The sequence below is a fragment of the Aethalodelphis obliquidens genome, unplaced genomic scaffold (assembly GCF_003676395.1).
Source record: "Aethalodelphis obliquidens isolate GAN/ISIS:26980383/991018 unplaced genomic scaffold, ASM367639v1 scaffold28, whole genome shotgun sequence".
NCBI classification, from domain to species: Eukaryota; Metazoa; Chordata; class Mammalia; order Artiodactyla; family Delphinidae; genus Aethalodelphis; species Aethalodelphis obliquidens.
The window spans coordinates 1,100,095-1,119,628 of record NW_020837972.1 but is presented as its reverse complement, the minus strand read 5'-3'; the positions used below and the strand labels follow the sequence as shown (position 1 = coordinate 1,119,628).

The 19,534-nt window shown below is 46.2% G+C and overlaps 1 protein-coding gene and 1 non-coding gene across 3 annotated transcripts in view; one reads left to right on the top strand and one right to left on the bottom strand.

Annotated features, from left to right (window-relative positions):
* The window catches only part of OSBP2 (oxysterol binding protein 2), a 139,503-nt gene that overhangs the window by 37,208 nt on the left and 82,761 nt on the right, over positions 1–19,534 (top strand). The gene's annotated exons all lie outside the window — the stretch shown is intronic.
* On the bottom strand, positions 5,460–5,532 carry TRNAR-CCU (transfer RNA arginine (anticodon CCU)). The gene has a single exon. It is a non-coding gene; the product is annotated as a tRNA-Arg (tRNA).

The following is a 19,534-nucleotide window of genomic DNA, read 5'->3' as shown; positions in this document are numbered from 1 at the left end:
CAGCAGCAGTCACTGTAGTTATCCCTCCTCTGGCTGATGTTCACGTGATCTGAGTGGCGGCTGGAGACGTTTGGCTGTGTGTGATAATGCAGGGGTCTGAGTTGCACCTGTGCAAGATTATGTGTAGTGGTCTTCGTCTCCCGAGTGGAGGGCCAGCCCCAGGCCCCAGCGCCTGGGTCCTGACCCCCAACAAAGGGTGGCTCCTGGGAGAAGGAAGGGTCCCCTTGGGCTGGTCCTGCCTCGGCTGCTCAGATGTGTGGTGTAGGCAGGCCCCCGGCTTTCGCTTCCTCGTCTGTGAAGTAGGGACGGTCCCAGTCCTGGCCCAGGCGACTTCACAGGGTGGCTGAGAGAGGCCAGATGAACATGTGCAGGAGAAAGAGTTGCAGGAGTCATTGCTGGGGTTGTCATCATTGACAGGGGTGTCCAGGTGGGCCCTCCTCAGCTCCCCCATGGGGAGATGTACACTGCAGAGGGCGTTGCCACTGAGCAAGTACCCAGGTGTCAAGCTAGCCAGGTGGCTTTTGTTAGGAATCTGCCATTTTCCAGGACCATTCTGTGAGAATGCAGGAGGTAAAAAGGGTGTTCTTAAACATTTCTGCCTTTTAAGAAAAAAATCTTTATTGTTTTGTAAAAAGACTGAATGGAAAAAGAAAACTGCAAATCATACTGGAAAATGGACCAAAGGGAGAAAAATCTCAAATTTACTAACCTAGAAATGATCATTGTTAAACCTTTGCTGAACAGCATTCCAAACATTTCTTTATGCGTATATATGCATTTGGATCTAGATATGTAATTTCACACCACTGGGAAAAGTCCCAATATGCAGTTTTGTAACTGGCTCATTAAATTCAACATGTTGTGGGCATTCCATGCAATAAATGTGCATCTATGGCATCACTTTTTATTATGGAAACTTTCTAATGAGCTACATACATGTATATATAACATACTTGTACACATGTAGAGTCCCATGTTCTTATCACTTGCCTTTCAACAATTATCAATCTATGGCCAATCTTATTTCATCACACTCCGTCATCTGGTTCCCCCATTATTATTTTTTTATTGTGGTAAATACACATAACATAAATTCACCATTAATGACATTTAGCACATTCATAATGTTGTGCAACCATCACCTCTATCTAGTTCTAGAACATTTTCATCACCCCAGAGGAAACCCCATGCCCATTAGCAGCCACTCCCTATTCCCCCCTTCCCTCTGCTCCTGGCGACCACTAATCTGCTTCCCTCTGCCATTATTTTAAACCAAACCCCATCTGCAAACATTTTATGTGTGTCTCTAAAAAACAAGGACTCTTTTTAAAGCATCAATTTGAGACCACTATCACACCTGAAATAATAATTCTTTAATGTTATCACCTGTTTGAATATCTAATTATAATGTCATTTTTAATGGTGCATGATATTCCATCAAATGGATATAGCATAATTTAATGAAACATTTTTTAGCCATTCAGGTTGCTTGCAGTGTTTCCCTATTATCTAGAAAAGCACTGGACAAGCATTTCTGTGCTCATTTTTTTCTTTCTTGTTCTTCTTCTCCTCTTCCCCTTTCTCCTCCTCCTCCTCCTTCCTCTTCTTCCTCTTTTTTTTTTTTTGCCCTGGTGTGATTATTTCCTGACAGTAAATTCTTAGAGAAAGGATTACTGGGTCAAGTGCATGCTTTCCATTTTGATGCTGTTGGCGAGTTATAAAGGTTGTTCCAGTTAACGCTCCCTTAGCAGAAAATGCACGGCGTGGTTAAGGTACGCCCACAAATACTCTCCTGTGAGCCTTTGCCATAACTTATCCAGGAGCGCTGCTGCTCTTCCATTTGTGCAGAAATGCCCCCGTTGCATTGGGCTCAGGGTCTCCCAGATGCGATCACTGCTCAAGGCCATCAACGGATAACCGAATGTGGGAGAAAAACGCCGTGGCACCTACAGTGAGAGCCCACGTAGCCCTTCTGCTGAAGGAGGGCATGGAACTGTCGGGGAGAGTGATGACCGCAGCCTCATGAGCAGGAAGACAGAAGGCCCCGTCAGAGGAGGAGCCAGGCTTGGTTCTCAGACACACTCATCAGTCTGGAAACTGGGGAAGCTGTGGGAGGAGATCCATACTGTCTTTTGGAGGGGAGGGAGGAAGAGGGAACTGGTGAGAAAAATCATCCGCTGCTCTTACTTAAACTTGACTTTCTATGCTATTAAAACATTACAGTGATAGCAAAGGCAATTTAAAAGAAGAAATGAAAACATTGCCATGATCCAGCCATTGCCATTCCTTCCCCACTCACACCGCACACACCCACACACAGCGGAGAGCCCACCTTCCACTCGGCTTTACAGCATCAGTATTCTGGGCGAATGTTCTGCAGCCTCGCTTGTCATTTTTTATGCTTGGCTTCTGTTCTGTGGAGAGCCTGTGGCCCCAGTTTTCTTACCCTGTCGTCCTTTGGCTGGACGCTCAGGCAGCTTCCAGTTGTGGCCTGTTACAAATGTAACGCCCCATGGACCATGTCATGCATGTAGCTCCCTCTCTTCTCTAGTACCTTCCTAGGAAAAGTTGCATTGGGTAGGGGTGCAATGGTGTTGTGGCTCTTGATTCCACTTTCCTGTAGCCTCGTTGTTTCCAAGAAGGGGATGAGTGCCGGTCCCTCACCCGGAGGGCACATGATCATAAAGCATAAGTCAAGTAGCAGTAGCACAGCATGTGTATGATCTAGAAATAATTATTCATATACTGGGGGTGATCAAACTTTTTCATGGGGCGCATGATCATAGCCGCTTGGTGGTTTGGCTTGTGGGTTCTTTGAGGGCCAACATGACCTTCTACTCACTCTCTGTGCCCGCCACCAGCACATCCCACAGACGTTTGACAGATGCTTCCAAAAGGTGGTCCCAGCCAGCTCTGCCACCTTCCTGCCTCAGCCGCCTGGGCCTCCCTGCGCTTCCAGGGCTGCACTTGCTGCTGTGGGAGCTGGACAGATGTGACTCCAAGTAACGGGAACGCACATACTGCCCTTTCCTAGGAGAGCTGCGGAAAGACAGGCAGCACTTTTTTTAAAAAAGTGTATCCAGTTTCCTTCCAGAATGAAGTAGTGATAGAGCCAAGGGGACAGAGGAGAGTTCAGTCATGTGCTTGGGGGTTGGGGGCCCTAAGGCAGAAGGACCGTGGCCCCGTTGGTGGTTGGGTGCCCTGCCCTGGCCCCCCTGCGCAGTCCTGCCCCTTGCTCCTTATCCGCCTCGCGTTCCCGCCCAGCTCCTCTGTTACACAGAAACCAGCTCATCCCCACGCTTCAGACGTGCCTCTTGCTCTTCAGTATCCCTTGGCTCATGATTTTTCCTCTTACATGTGTATTTCACGTGTGCCAGTCAGATTCTCGTTTAATATGAAGCAAAAACCCTTAATCTGTGTGCAGTCTATTTAAAACCAAATGAAGGTGCCTGAACTGAATGATGGCTCAGGCCGAGCACTCAGTCCTTATGGGCTCATGGCCACTCACGGTGAGAAGAAAGGTGCGGTTATTTAGTGTTATTTAAAAACTGTGAGTCGCCCAGTATCGTTTTTTCTGGATTCCAGTGCCAGTGCTTTGGCAGTAAACATGCCTCAATGATCCATCTCCTCTCAGAAAATGGCCATGTGATTATCCATTAGCTGGTCCTGGGGACACATTCAGTCACCAGTGGGTGGCATAGCTGCTGAAACTCTCATCAGTGCGTTTTCCTCAGCTCAGCCCCTACCGCGTAACGACCCCATCAGTTGTGAGATGGGGACAAATGCCACAGGGTTGTGACTGCCATTTTCCACATTCCGCTGCAGTGCACCCAGGCCACTAAAATACCGTTAAACCCTTTTAATTTAATCCCTTTTGTATTTATGGATCTAACTTCTGTCACATCACCACATTTCAAGCAACCCAAAAGTAAATGCCATGTACCAATTTTATTTTAAAATTAAAAATGGATTTTTTTGGTCCCACTCATACATACACGTAGGAAAGGAGGAGTGAAAATAGTGCTAATAATGGAAAACAGTTCCCCACTCTCCCTCAGCCCCCAGCCCCTGCCTTCCATGGTTCCTGTGTTTAGTTAATGCCGTGGTCCCTGCCACACACTGAGTCATTTGTCCTTGGGCTCAGACCCCAACTTGAGTTGTGGGTGTGGAGAGGCGGGTCCTGGGGGGGGTCTCTCGGCCAGGGTACCCACCGTTCAAGTCTCCACTGGAGCCTGCACTTCCCAGACACACGCTAACTCTTGGTTTCTTTGTGTAAGATGACTGATTGCAAGTGGGTTGAAGCATTCTGACCGGGCCCACTTGGAGGGAAGGAGACCCATTAAGGAACATACCCCATTTCCTTTCCCCGCACCCAGATGCTGAGGGTGACCCTGGGCGGTCTGGGTCTGGTGCAGGCACGGCTAAGGCACCGGCTCAATGAGTCGTGAACAGTCCGCTGAGAGGAAGGCACGGACACAGGGGCAACCTCAGCGCCTTGCCTGAGATCACTGTTAGGAAGTGGTGACGCTTTGATCAACATCTGTCCGCTCAACTAGACTGTCGGCTCCGAGTAGAGTGCAGGGTCTGCAACACAGTAGGTGCTCAGGAAATGAATGAGTGAATGAATAGCGGTGCCGAAATTCAAATGTAGACTTTTGCAGCTTCAAAGCTGTGCCTTGCTGCATCCCCTGGATGAGAACACAGTGCAGAGCAAAAACAGGCAAGGATTGTTTTGTTTGTTATCTGGTGGGGGCATCCAGGAACAGGGAGCTTTGCTTAGTTAGAATCTGGCCCTGGAGCATGAAAGAGTTATTGCAGCTTCCCCAGAGCCCAGGCACGCACCTGCCTTCTTAGAACAGCCTCGGTTTTACTGCATTGAACCTCAGGGAGTGGGAAATAGAGCATGTGAGTGGGATTTTTATTGGCCGTAGTGCTGCTGTCTCTTTGCCTAAAAGCAGCTAAAGAAGATAATCTGCAATCACAAATTGAATTCTATCTAAAGAACACCTCTGCCTCACGCAACGGTCAGTCCTGGCTGGTTGGGTGGGGATTCCCTGGGGAACGTGAATGTTGGCCATGTGTGGCCATGACCAACGTGGCTGGTACACTGGCCTTGTGTGGGCTGACGGGGGAGGCAGGGTCTGCCCAGTTAGGGAAGGTGGGGCCCAGGGGACAGCTGGGCCTTCAGCAGTGGCATGTGGGAGGTCTGACCACACGGAGGTGACAGGTCTCGTGGCCTTGGTGGCTTGCAGTAGCTGCCCCAGCTGGAGGGTGTGGAGCACAGGGTTTCTCTATGGACAGCCTCTCTCTCTCTCTCTCTTTTTGTAATATTTATTTGTTTATTCATTCATTTATTTGGCTGCACCGCGTCTTAGTTGAGGCATGCTGGATCTTCGTTGCGGCGTGAGGGATATTTAGCTGCAGCATGCGAACTCTTAGTTGTGGCATGTGGGATCTAGCTCCCTGACCAGGGATCGAACCTGGGCCCTCTGCCTTAGGAGCGCAGGGTCTTAGCCACTAGACAACCAGGGAAGTCCCTCACTTTTTAAAAATTAGCTTTCCTTTTTAAAAATTGAGATATAATTAACATATAACATTGTGTAAATTTAAGGTGTACAGTGTGTTGATTTGACACATTCATTTACTTTATTTTTTTCTAGTTTTATTGAAATATCATTGACATACAGCATTGTATAAGTTTAAGGTATACAGCATCACGGTTTGACCAACAACCATTCTTTTTTGTCTTCAGTGTGTGTGTGTGTGTGTGTGTGTGTGTGTGTGTTTTTAAAACATTGTTACTGAGCATAATTGACATGCAGTAAACTGCCTATATTTAAAGTGTACAAATTGATAAGGGTTGGCATATGTATGTACCTGTGAAACCACCACCACAGTCAAGATTAGGGACAGTATCCATCATCCCCGTGCCTTTTTGTAAATCCTCTTGAGCTCTTCCCACCTCTACCTCCCCAGGCCACACTAACCTGCTTTCAGGCACAACAGAGTTTGCATTTTCTGGAATTGTATACAAGTGAACTTGTCCAGTATATTTCCTTTCCATTTGACTTCTTTCACCCAGTATAACTGTTTTGAAATCCCCTCATGCTGTGCACACATCACTAATTTTTTCCTTTCATGGTATTCTATCATGGGATGTGCCACAGTTTATCCGTTGCCTGTTGGTGGACAGTTGGGGTGTTGCTGGGTTTTGGCTATTGCAGATAGAGCTGCTATGAACATTTACATCCAAGCGTTTGCATGGACATGTGCTTTCTTTTCTCATGGATAAATAGCTAGGGGTGGAATGCCTGGGTCATAGGGTAAATGGATGTTTAACTTTTTTAATTAAAAAATTTTTTAATTTATTTTATTTTTTTGGCTGCGTCAGGTCTTAGTTGCGGCATGCAGGATTTTTCACTGTGGCACAGGCTTCTAGTTGTGGCATGCGGTTTTTTTTTCTCTCTCCAGTCATGGCACAAGGGCTCCAGGGTGCGTGGACTCTGTAGTTTGTGGCATGTGGGCTGTCTGGTTGAGGCACGCGGGCTCAGTAGTTGCGGCAGACTTAGTTGCCCTGCGGCATGTGGGATCTTAGTTCCCTGACCAGGGATCAAGCCTGCATCCCTTGCATTGGAAGGTGGATTCTTTACCACTGGACCACCAGGGAAGTCCCAATGTTCACCTTTTTAAGCAACTACCAAATTGTCTTCTAAAGTGTTTGCACCATTTTATACCACCACAAGAAGTGTGAGAGAGTCCAGGCTTGGAGAGGCTGAGTCAGCCACCCAGGACAACCTGAGGAAGTGTTGAACACAGGTTTTCTTGGTGAACACACTCATTTTGCATTTTAAAAATGATTGCATGTTTTCTCAGGCATTACAGCGTCTTATATGTCCTCTTTGCTTTAAAGAACAGGGGACCTGTGTACAGGTCGTATTCATCAGTACCCCTGGCATGGGGGGTGGACCACTGAAGGCAGCTCACTGTAGATACAGGTTCTGCCTCTTTTCATTCCCTCGGGGCCTGAAATACCACATCTCAGTGGCAGGGAGGCTTGTTCAGAGATCATATTTCCAGCTAAAGGTAAACGAATAACGCTGCAGTACTGCTAATACTGTAGCTCCCAAAATATGACTGATCATGTAAAATCTTTGCCTTTGGGAATGTTTGGAAAAGAATGCAATTTATGGAGATCCGTTACTTTTGGAAATATATAGAAAAACTGTGGCATCTTGATGCAAAATGTGCCTTTTCTCAACCTGGTGTTCCTTGCCAGCATCGCCCCTGGGGCCCAGAAGCTTCCCAGAGCCCTGCCTACTTGGGTCAACCAGGCAGTGATAGAGTGGACAGCTCTGTCTGAGAAATGACCACCATAATCACTCAGGACTGCATTAATTGAAAGTGACCCTCAGAGTGTGAGATCTGCAGAATGACTATTTCCCCTCATGAAGCTGCCTCAGAAGCAGGGACAGCATTTTTAGAATTTGGATCTGTGGTTGCTTATTTAAATGTTGTAGGTGAAAAGCCTTGGTTTTCATTCTAAAAACCGGAATGCTGTCTCCAGAAATAGATTTATGTACCTATGGGAATTCACTTAGTGATAAAGGTGCCATTTGAATCACTTGGGAAAGAAGGGACTGTTAGCAAGCGTATTTTAAATTATATCCTCTGGAATTTGTTTTTGTGCAAGGTGTGAGGTAGGCATCTAATTTTGTTTTCCAAAAGTATATCTAATGTTCTCAACAGAATTTATTCTGTTTCTGAACACTCTGGTCTCCACTGATCTCTTTGTCAATTCCTGCACCCGTATCCCACAGTTTACTCCCTGTAGCTTTATAGTCTAGTTTGACAGCTGATAGGATAAATCCTTCCTCGTTCTTTAATTTCAAAAATTTATTGGGATTTTCCCCTTCTATGTAAATTTTAGAATCAGCTTACGTTTTTTTTTTTATGTTTTATTTATTTATTTTTGGCTGCGTTGGGTCTTCGTTGCTGCATGCAGGCTTTCTCTAGTTGCGACGAGTGGGGGCTACTCTTCGTTGTGGTGCGCAGCCTTCTCATTGCGGTGGCTTCTCTTATTGCAGAGCACGGGCTCTAGGCATGCGGCTCAGTAGCTGTGGCTCGCGGGCTCTAGAGCACAGTCTCAGTAGTTGTGACGCACGGGCTTAGTTGCTCTGCGGCATGTGGGATCTTCCCGGACCAGGGCTCGAACCTGTGTCCCCTGCCTTGGCGGGCAGATTCTTAACCACTGCGCCACCAGGGAAGTCCCTTTGAATAGTTTTAATCATAGATCTGGAGCAGCCAGTGACTTCCACATATTAGTGCTTAATATTTCTGAGTTAGAAAACTTGCTTTCATGCTAAATTTTATGGAGGTTATTATATTTTATTATACAATAAATCCTTACTGCACATCTCTCTGTGCCAGACAGTGTTAGGAGATAAAGATACAGTGGAGGGGCTTCCCTGGTGACACAGTGGTTAAAAATATGCCTGCCAACACAGGGGACACAGGTTCCAGCCCTGGTCTGGGAAGATCTCACATTCTGTGGAACAACTAAACCCGTGCGTCACAACTACTGAGCCTGCGCTCTAGAGCCCATGAGCCACAACTACTGAGCCCGTGTGCCTAGAGCCCCTGCTCCACAACAAGAGAAGCCACCACAATGAGAAGGCTGTGCACTGCAATGAAGAGTAGCCCCCGCTCGGTGCAACGAAGACCCAACACAGCCAAAAATATGTTTATTAAAAAAAACAAAAAAAGATTCAGTGGAAAACAAAATGGGTCTCTGCAGCCAGGGACATTACTGCCTGCTGGGGGGAGGCAGACAGATCCACAGAAAATCATGGTGGATTGTGTCTGATGCTTCACCCTGGCAAAGGAAGCATGAGGAGGGGAACCTAACCCAGTCTGGATGGTCAGGGAAGGCTCCCTGGAGGAGGTGATACATAAGTTGAGACCCAAAGGGCAAGGAGGAATTATCCTGGTGAAGGTGAGTGGAGTACAGTGAAAGTGAGGCCCAGAGGTGGAGGAGAGCATGGCCGTCCTGAGCTGCAGACAGTTCTCAGGTGGCAGGAGCAGGGAGGGGTGGTGGCGGGAAGGGATGTCCCAAGGTGAGACTGGAGAGACCAGCAGGGACCAGATCATGGATCGTGAAAGGCCTTCCCAGCCGGAATCCCCGCTGGGTCCCAAGGGCTGCTGGCTGGAGTCTGGCACTCTCAGCTCTATTCCTCTGGCTGCAGGGTGGAGAATGTGTCAGAGTGACGCTGGACAGTGGCAGAGGGACCAGCGGATCCAGGTGGCAGGTGGCGCTGGCCAGAGGTGGAGGCAGTGGGGAAGGAGAGAAGTACTGGGATATGAGAGAGCTTCAGGGGGCAGAGCCAGGCTCTGGGTCCTGTTTGTTCCTCATGGTGTCTGTAGTACCAGAACCCAACTGAGCTGGGTTCCCAGCCATGTCACTTTCTAGCCACATGACCTGGGACAAATGATCTAACCCAACCCCCCTTCCCACTCAGCCCCATTCCTTTATTTGAAGAATCGGGCTGTTGTGAGTCTGTGTACAGTGTCAGCACCGTGTGTGGCCCGTGTGGCACCAATACAGGTGACAGTGGTGATGGTGATAGTGGGGACAGTTTGATCAGCCGCAAAGTGTCCTGCGGGTTAGGAAAAGGGAGCGAAAGGAGTGACACCGGCCCCTTCGATCCTCTGTTTCCCCAGTGCCTCGTCAATCCCTCTGAAATCGCTGCTGAGGCACAAGGTGCAGAATCCCACCGAGTTCCCAGGGAGCCTTTTCCTCCAAGGATCACCTTCAGTAGGGAACCCCCAGCCCTCTGCAGCATGGTGAGCAGGTGGTGGATGGTGTGCTCAGAGCCGGGCCCTGGCCTCTAGGCCACATTCTGCCCCTTTCACTCGGGGGGCTCTCTGTCCGAAGGCTGAATGTGCTCTGGGGTGGCTGACAAACCAGCCAAGGCCTTTGGTATGATTGACTCTGACAGACTCAAAGGGGAGCATAAAATGATTTTGCTATGGCTCAGACTTGCAGAGCTCCTGCAATTACACGTCCCCTTTCATGTAAAATTAGATTAGCACTGCAGCTCTAGTATAATGAGTCTCTAATGCCAGGGACCATGGTAATTAATAAATTGTAAATGTTGACTTTTGATTCAAGGCTTCTTGGCGGGTAATTAATTTTTAATAGCTTTGGATGAATCTACATGCAATATCATGAAAGGGCGAAAAAATGGCTTGGCATCAGCCCATTTACGGGTATGGAACTGTCTGCTGACCATCTCTGAGTCTGCGCCATAAAGGAAAAGTGAACGTGAAGGGTATGCTCCTGGTGTTGAGTGGTGACACATCAGCTTCTGATTGTTGTAGCCTCTTGAAAGAGCTGCATTGTTTTTAAACATGAAAGGAGGCTCTTGGAGGGTTTACTGTGCCATCTCTGAGATGCATCCTGGAGATTGCAGGGAGAGGTTCTGGAAGGAAGCCCAACCCTGACCAGAGGGGGAGGGCCTGAGTCTGGCAAGCAGGTGGGGACCACATCCTCTGCAGACACAAAAGCCTGGATTTCTGGGCAGTGAGGTTGGCCCTCTCCTAGAAATGATCTGGCCCATCCTCTTTCCAGATTGCACATCTTTCACTGTTTCCAGGGGCCAGTAGCTAACACAGGTGAAGGAGGTTTCCTTTCCATTGACCCTACCAACTCAGCTCAGATAATTGCAGAGAGAAAAAAGTCAGCCTACAGAGCACACAAAAGTCAGGAAAAAATGGTGAAAGAGCCCTGGGACAACCCAGTGCCTCTCTGGGGGATTCACCACATAGAACAGGCATTTGCTTCGGCTCCCGAGTCCATTGGAGACCCTCAGGGGAGAGAAATGGTGTGAGTGGAGGTGGTTTGGGTCCAGCCCTTCCGGGAGGCAGTCCCAAGGACCGGAAGGTGGGACAGACCTCAGTTCTGGCCCCAAGAGCAGAGTGAAATTTTCTCTCCTTGAGATTCTTTCTCTGTAACAGCTTTGCCACCTCCTCAAGTGGAAACTGTGTTCCCATTTTAGAGTGTAGCTTAATTTGCTTTTGTGCCATGTTGTTTGGGGGTAGGAGGGATGTGAATCTCGGTGAGAACGTGTGTTTCTTGTGCACCTCTCCATACATGGCGACACTGGCTGTCATCTGAAAGAAACAGAGGTGGCGAGGGTGACTCTGTCTCACTGTTTCAGGTGATCGGGCCCCTGGGGTTGACAGACATGTAGTTTTGTTGTAGCCAATGTTGTTTTTGTCCATTGGCTGTGGGCTCCTTGGGCTGTAGGCAGAGGTTGGCTGGGTGACACACTGGGCTTGTTCTCAAGTTTCAGCCTCAGCCTGCAGGCATTCCTGGGTCAGGAAAGACTTTGGTTATGTAGCCCCACGTGACAGTGTGGTTGACCCCCCCCCCCTTTTTAGGGAGAGAGAAATAGAAGGGATAGAAAAGATTTGACAACTTGAAATGGTGTCACACGCTTTTTAGAGGTTTTGGCTGCTTGTCTAGTTTGCACACACACGTGATCCGTGTGGATGGATTTGGAGGGAGACAGGAAAGAACAAAGCCAGAGGCCCCCTTTTAGTCCTGAGAATTCAAGATCTCAGTTTGGGAGCTGGATTTGGAGTGTGTGTGTGTGTGTGTGTGTGTGTGTGTGTGTGTGTGTGTGTTTCCTTCAGTTTCCGCTGCTGCTTGTTCTCATAACCTGTGTGCCTATAGCTTTCAGGCAATATAAAATAGCAAGATTCCAGGCGAAATGCAAAAAGCAACCCTGAAGGGATGCAGCAAAGTGCATTTTTACCAAAGAGAGAGGGAGAGAATTGGGGGAAGACTTGATAGGTTAAATTTTTTTTGTTTTTGTTTTGTTTGAGATGTAGTAACTTTCTGAGAATCCACTGGCAAATGCGGTTAAGGGTCTTTTCAAGACCGATAAACTTTTGGATAAGCCATTTAAAAATCAGTTAAGGGGTGTTTCTTCTGTTATCTCTGTGCTTGCCTCATTGCATCACATGGCTACCCTGAAACTAAAGGGAATAGGATCTAATAATTGGTTTTTAAATTCCATTGCTTGGAAGGACTTTGACAGTCAAGGCCAGTATGATCCCTGTTCCAAATACTGCCCTTACCCGTGTTGCGAGAGCTTACACATATTTGGGGATTCTACATACAATCAGTCCTGTGTCTTTACGATATCTGTTCCACAGTCTTGTGAAATATGTTGTCAATTTCAATTCTACTTTGTGGATAGAGAAAAATGTATGGAATGGCAGAGGGCCTTAGCTAGCCCAGAGCAGCGAGACGGAGAAGGTCACAGTCATCTCCCAGGGCTGGTTGCAGGTCAGTGGGGATTTCAGGAGCCTTTGCAGTAAATGGTTCAATTCAGAACCCAGCTAGCCTCCTACTCTGTCCCCAAGTCAATGGGTATATAGATAGATATCACCAAAGTACAGCAAAAGAGTCAGAGGGCGGACGATTAAAAAAAATCCATAAGCATTTATCAAAACAGCAAGAAATTAAGTGTTTAGGAACCATGTACAGAAGCTTCAATCACCATGGTTTGCGTGATAAGAAATAGTTTATGAATACAAGTAATTTTTTCATCCACCATCTGCAGTATCGTTTACTGAAGAAACTGAGGTTATAAACCTTCCTGCAGTTGCTTCCTGCAGACATCTACTTGCAAGCCCAAGGATAAAAAAGTTTGCATTTGTATTTTTTAATGAATAGTCTCTCTGGGATTTAATTAGTCATTGTGTCTATGCATGCATCATTCATAATCTGGGTTTGTCACTAGCACATGCAGTTAAAGTCAGATGAACAGAAATAGTATTTTCAAGCAAAATGTAAAATACTCTTTGGCCAATTATCATTGGTTGACAACATGTTTTATAGAGATAAAAGTTGATTGGTAGCTGTTATAAGTTTTGGTTTGTCTTCTTGTCTGTTGGGGAGAAAACCAGTACATAAGCCTCAAGGATCTTCATAGCACTTTGAGGACCCAGAGTCTCTAATGCTCCCCAGCCCGCCTGACATCAGAGGCGCCCCGAGCTCGTGAGAATAACGTTAATAATCGCTGCCATGTTCGCCTGCTGTGTGCCTGGCATTTCTACATCCTTAATGTGTAATCCTCCAAGTAACTTGCCCACACTAGTTGGCACTGAGTTAGTACGTGGCAGAGCCTGGCTTTTGGACCCAGGTCTAGCTGACTGCAGGCTTTCTGCTCCATCCTGTCTACCATGTTGTCTGAAAGCTGAAGGTAAGAGTGATTGAGATTGTATTTCAGCTAAAAGGATGATTTAAAAAGTGATTAAAGTTGTACACCAGTATTCGCAGAAGCGTTATTCACAATCACCAAAAGGTGGAAGCAATCCTAGTGTCCATCAATGATGAGTGGAAAAACAAAATGTGATATAGTCACACAATGGAATATTATTCAGTCTTAAAAAGGAAGGAAATTCTTTTTTTTTTTTTTTGGCTGAGCTACGTGGCATGCAAGATCTTAGTTCCCCAACCAGGGATCAAACCCCTGCCCCCTGCATTGGGAGTGCAGTCTTTAACCACTGGACCACCAGGGAAGTCCCAAAAGGAAGGACACATGCTACAACACAGATGGTCCTTCTCTCTCATTTAAAAATTCTTAATCAAGCATTTTTTATGATTTCATTCTTTCCTCTCATTTGTACCTTTTTTCATTCTTTTAATAAAAGAGATTATAATATGAATCTTTGATGTATTATAGTCTACTTTAAATTAGTACATTTACCACTTCCCAAATAATTTAAGAACCTCACAAGTTAAATTCCATTTATCCACTCCCACGCTTCATATTATTGTTTTTTTCAATATACAGACATGTTTATTGACAAAGCAGTAATTCCTTTAAATAATTTGTCAACATAAATATGTCAAATGGGTTTTAAAATCATTTCTCTCTCTGTTCCCCAACAAGAATTACTCTACTGATATGAGCTATATATTGCTATTCACTTACTGCTAAACCTAAACTAGTGAGATGATAATGGGTAACTGTTATACGGCACATGACAACTAATTTGAGTGGTAATAATGAATGTTTAATGATCCTCCTTTCGGGCATGAACATAGAACTTTTCATGTATACCTTACCAAAATTATAACCATTAACCTAAAAATTATAGTTGCAACTGAAATAGTAGCCAGGAATTATAGATTATAGCCAAGTCAGAATATTGCATAAATATTCCATATGAACACAGATACAGGGGGCACATAGGAAGCACCAGCGTCCTGTTTTCATTCAATCCAAATCCTTGTTTTGAAATTTATGAAAGTTGTGATTAGTAGAGAAGATATTTGAGTCCAGATTTTAAAAGGCTCTTATTTCTATCAAATAAGTACAATAGTCAAGGTCATTTTCACTTTTCACTAGCTCACAATTTCTAAACAAAAATAGCATGTATATAAAAATGTGTCCCCTATATGGGTAATATTTTTAGAATACTCTATTTAGATCAAGGAAAGAGTGAACATAAAGTTTATCAGAATTGCAGAATTTTTATACCTTAAATTTCATTTTTTATATGTAGATGATTTTCCAATTGTGTCCCTCTATCAGGCTATAAATGTGACGTTGTGAAAAGGAAGAAAGAGATCTGAAAAATGAATAAAGTGTTTTAAAGTGGTCTTTTTTCACTGACGGAAAATACCTTTGGTTACATTTCCAAGTTATATCATTCCTGATATTCAATTAAGAGCCTAATTTCATATGCCTGCGATGTTGCAAAGAAACACCTCTGCCTCCTTTCGGGTTGGGTTTGCTTTCCTTGTTACAGGGCAATTGAAAACCAGTGCCACTGCAGTCACAAATATGCAATTTTACATCAAATCCCAGGGCTATTATTTTTTAATTGTTTTAAAAGACACATTGTGCTTATAAAATTCAAGAGAGAAAAAACCCTAATAACATAAAAAAGAGTAGCCAGTAAAATCTGCAGTTTTTCCCAGTTATGATCCTCTTTATCAGAAATTATTGTCCAGTTGAATGGTGCATCATACTGGCACCAGCTCATCAATATGATTCTGCCTCTTTAAAACTCCAGTTTACAGGCCAAGGTGGCATGTGTTGGGTCACATTCTCCAGCTGTGTACATACTCACTGAACACATTTCTAAATGAGCAGGCATTCTTGACTAAAGCTAAGGCAAGATCAAATGAGAAAAGGAATTCCAAACGTCCTTTGTAAACTATAAAGTGCTTCAGAAATATAAGATGGCAGAGTCCCTCCCATCAGGAAACTTGCACAAACCTCTTAGATAGCCTCATCCATCAGAGGGCAGACAGCAGAAGCAAGAACTACAATCCTGCAGCCTGTGGAACAAAAACCACACTCACAGAAAGATAGACAAGATGAAAAGGCAGAGGCCTATGTACCAGATAAAGGAACAAGATAAAGCCCCAGAAAAACAACTAAATGAAGTGGAGATAGGCAACCTTCCAGAAAAAGAATTCAGAATAATGATAGTGAAGATGATCCAGGACCTCGGAAAAAGAATGGAAGCAAAGATCGAGAAGATGCAAGAAATGTTTAACAAAGACCTAGAAGAATTAAAGAACAAACAAACAGAGATGAACAATACAGTAACTGAAATGAAAAATACACTAGAAGGAATCAATAGCAGAATAACTGAGGCAGAAGAACGGATAAGTGACCTGGAAGACAGAATGGTGGAATTCACTGCTGTGGAACAGAATAAAGAAAAAAGAATGAAAAGAAATGAAGACATCCTAAGAGACCTCTGGGGCAACATTAAACGCAACAACATTTGCATTATAGGTGTCCCAGAAGGAGAAGAGAGAAACAAGAGAGGCTGCGATAGTGAAGAGGCCCGCGCACCGCGATGAAGAGTGGCCCCCGCTTGCTGTAACTAGAGAAAGCCCTCGCACAGAAACGAAGACCCAACACAGCCAAAAATAAATATAAAAATAAATAAATAAATAAAAGATTACTATTAGGGCTTCCCTGGTGGCGCAGTGGTTGAGAATCTTCCTGTTAATGCAGGGGGCACGGGTTCGAGCCCTGGTCTGGGAGGATCCCACATGCCGCGGAGCAACTAGGCCCGTGAGCCACAACTACTGAGCCTGCGCGTCTGGAGCCTGTGCTCCGCAACAAGAAAGGCCACGATAGTGAGAGACCCGCACACCGCAATGAAGAGTGGCCCCCGCTTGCCACAACTAGAGAAAGCCCTCGCACAGAAACGAAGATCCAACACAGCAAAAATAAATAAATAAAAATTAATAAACTCGTACCCCCAACATCTTCTAAAAAAAATTACTATTAATAAAAAAAAAATACCTTTGACTATACATGCAAGGATTTATTTCTGAAAAGCCATTGGGTTTCTAGTGCTAAAAATTGTTCTGTGGATTCTCTGGCAGCCTAGAGCCTCTTTCTCCCCTGCCTGCCATCCCAAGGTCATCTTGACAGGGTGTGGATTGGGGGTGAAGAGGGAGGTGGCGGCGGAGTCGGGGAGAGAGAGAGGGAAAATGTATATGTATTAGCTCAACTTCTAAAGCACATGTAAAATTATGCCATTCTTGGTATTACCTGTGATGGGTTTGCTCATTCAAGAACTATTGAGCACCTCTCAAGAGTATATGAACATTGTGCTAGAAACTGACAGGCTCCCAGAAGACAAAGACTCTTGTAGGCTGTCTGGAGAGGAAGGATACCTGGGCTTGGAGCAGGAGATGGCAGTGTAGGTGGTTGGAATGATTAAGTGTCTGGTATATGGTACTAGCAGGGAGTGCTCTGGGGGCTCAAGGAGGTGGAGGCAGAGGCCACGGTGTGGAGCCATGCCCCAGGACAGTAGGCTTCTGCTTTTCATGTACCAGATCCAGCACTGGCCACTGAAGCACTTCTGGATTAAGGGCTCTGCAGCTGCAGTGGGTGGGCAGGGAACCTGGATTCCAGGTGAGGGATAGTGGAGCAGAGGCTCAGAGGTGACAAGGGATAGTCAAGGTCATGAGGCAAAGACTTGAGATATCATGGCCAGAGCGCAGAGCTATCACTAGAGGGGCCTGGGAGTTGAGATAAAGAGCGGGTATCTGCCTGGGACCTACAGGGTTAGGCTTGGAAGTTGAACCTTACTTGGTCAGAAGCAGGGCAGTGGCATTTCAGGTTCATAACAGGGGCAGTGACAGTCCGTACTGGGTGTCTTAGGAAGAGTCATGTGGCCAGAGAGGAGGCAGGGCCCAGGCAGGAGACTGCTGTGGTGGACTGGGGACAGAGGAGGAGGGCTAGGTCCGGGTCCCCAGTAGTGTCAGAAGGAAAGAATGGGCCAAGGGCTGGAGGAGCTGGGGGCAGGCTGGTCGTGGGCGAGGAGGAGGGGATTCACCATGGAAGTGCTTGTGTTTTCAACACACAACAGAGGGAGCAGAGCACAGCTGGGCTGGGAGGGCAGAGGGTGGCTCTGGTTGGGATTTAATAGCAGCATCAGTAGTAACAGTGGCATTCCAGGCAGGTCAGGGGTGGTTTACTAGTCACAAGCAACAGTGGCAGTCATAGTTTGCCCACCAGGATGAGAGTGTGTAGTGAGAAGGTCAAAGAGCGAGGCCTGAGCCATGGGGCAGAGGGAGGAAGAAGATCTGGGGCAAAAGTGTCTTCCTGCCTTTGTGGATGAGCATCAGTGGAATGTGTTCCAGTTTTGGGGCTTTTCTAGAACCTGAATAGAAAGTTAAAATCTTGCTGTATGGCTTGGATTGTTTCTGTTAGTTCCAAATCCTGAATCTTCTGGGATCTTCAGTATAAATAAATGTGAGCATGTCATGTCAGTAGAAATTCTGGCCCTTGTGCTGGTGTGCGTGCGTGTGTGTGTGTGTGTGTGTGTGTGTGTGTGTAGAAATGGCCTTCCCTAGGTATCCTTCACTGGCCTCCCAGAAGGTGAGGATGCAGACATGCTGGTGATTGCTGAATGTGCCATAAGTTAGACAAAGGAATTAAATGGAAGGAATCATCTGTCACAAATTGCTCAAGAAATTCCATTCCAAACGAGGCAATGTACAAAGACTTGAGACTCTCCTCATAAGTGTCAGCATGTCCACTTGGTAAATATTGGGTGTTTGGAAGGCAGCTGGGCACCCCATCCCCCTCATCTGTTGCCTGTGACCATCGCAGCAGGAAGCCCACACAACCCGGTGCTCCTGGTGCCTGACCTGTTTCTTATCTTCGGATTCTGATGGTATGCTACCTTAAGAAACAAACAAACAAAAAAAAGCTCTTGGAAGTAATTTTCAAAGGAGAACAAAAGATGTTAAGTTAAAAGACTGTAGAGGTGGTGGTTTTGCTTATTTTTTTAAGGCACCACATGTGGATTGTGATTCTTCTTCCTTGATGTGAAAACGGAAGGAGCCCCTCTCCGCCCTCCCCCCCCTTTCCTGAATGGCGATGTCCACTCCTGTTCCCACTGTGTCCCTTGTGAATGTGTCAGCTCCGTGCTGTCTGTGTAGCAGCCATGGTCCATGTATGTTTGAGCAAAGTCCCTCATGCCTGCTTGGACAGCATTTATTAACCTTGACTTGAACTCATTCCATTTGGTTTTCCCCCTTTAAACTGGGGTCTCAACCAAATAGTAAAAATGAAGCTGTCTTTGGACTTGAATTAATGCGACATAAAAAGTTGTTGTTCTAAAAAGAATTAAAGGGCTTCCCTGGTGGTACAGTGGTTAAGAATCTGCCTGCCAATGCAGGGGACACGGGTTTGAGCCCTGGTCCGGGAAGATCCCACACGCCACGGAGCAACTAAGCCCGTACGCCACAGCTACTGAGCCTGTGCTCTAGAACCTGTGAGCCACAACTACTGAGTCCGCATGCCACAACTACTGAAGCCCGCGCACCTAGAGCCTGTGCTCCGCAACGATTGAAGCCACCACAATGAGAAGCCCGCCCACCGCAATGAAGAGTAGTCCCTGCTCACCGCAACTAGAGAAAGCCCGTGCGCAACAAAAGACCCAACACAGCCAAAATAAATAAATAATAAAATAAATAAATTTATATATATATATAAAAGAAACCCCTAGCAAAATAATAATAAAATAAAAACAGTTAAGGCAGGAGTTGCCAGTTTCATCCAGTGAAGAAAAGAGTCGCCTCATCTTGGACTCCAGAAAGGCCTGAGGGAGGCCATGAAGTGGGCAGGGCCTGGGGTGACTGTCCAATCTGTGCTGTCCCCTCTGCTTGGCCAGACAGGCCCAGTTATCTCAGACTTGGAACCAGAAGGAACCCCACCCCACCCTCACGTCCCATAGGGAAGCTGAGGCTCACTGAGAGCAGAGGTGAGGGTGGCCGCATGGTGGTGATGTTTCTGGTTTGCGGCAGAGGCAAAGTCAGAGCCAGGGCTCCCCCATCGAAGTCTGGGACTTTCCTGGCTGGGGGCGAGGAGCAGTGGGAGGGATTTGAACAGAAATGAAAAAACGTGGAAGCGGTTCTGTGTGATGTCACCAGACTCCAAGCAGCCCCATCTGTTGGTTGATTGACATTCTGGCA